The sequence below is a fragment of the Anas platyrhynchos genome, chromosome 6 (genome assembly GCF_047663525.1).
Source record: "Anas platyrhynchos isolate ZD024472 breed Pekin duck chromosome 6, IASCAAS_PekinDuck_T2T, whole genome shotgun sequence".
NCBI classification, from domain to species: Eukaryota; Metazoa; Chordata; class Aves; order Anseriformes; family Anatidae; genus Anas; species Anas platyrhynchos.
Genome location: NC_092592.1, coordinates 18,715,190 through 18,715,978, shown reverse-complemented (window position 1 = coordinate 18,715,978; position 789 = coordinate 18,715,190).

Sequence of the window (789 nt, the reverse complement as noted above, 5' to 3'; positions counted from 1 at the left end):
AGTGGAAACAGATGTTCTCCAAAACAATGTGTCAGAATAACTCTAGTAACAGCCAGTTGTCACCAGAGCTGAGCAAATAATTCCTTGCTGGCTGTTTGCTGGCTGATAGTTTTCCAATGATGGGTGGGGTTTTTGTAAAGAGATTATTTCTTTCTTTGTTTTTGTAAGCAACCTAAATGTTTTGGTAGAAGAATATCAATATTTCACTGCTTACAGTTCTGTGCTTCTCAGGTTTTTGGAATTCTTGTCTAAAATCTGTTGATCCTCAACAAGTAATCTTAAGGGATTTGGTGAATCATTTTGGTTGTAAATTGTTGTGAATAACACATTGTTGATAGTTAATATTAGACAAACTGATGAATTATAATGCTGAATTATTGAGGAATTAGATGGCTTAGATGTTTGGTCTTCATAAGGAGGGACTTGCAGAGCACTACTGTCTTTCAGAAGTTTTACACTGGGGCACAACCACAAGAGTAGACTTTGTCTATTACTTAGCAAAAAAAAAACACAGAGTTTGGCTTTTGTTTTCAGACTTGGTCTGCTGAATGTTTCTCTTCCATATGTTTTCAAGTCAATTGATGATACGTGGATAATTTGACAATGGGGTCAATCACTCTTGATGCCATTGTGAATCTCAGTCTGTGCTGGGTTCCCCCCGAACACACCGGAAGATATCTGGTTGTGAGGGTGGCTGGCAGCCAACAGGACCCGAGTGCAGCAGCCAGAAGCCCCCATCCCTTGACAAGTGGCATTTTGTATGAGGGAGGCTCTGCCCACGTCTTAGAA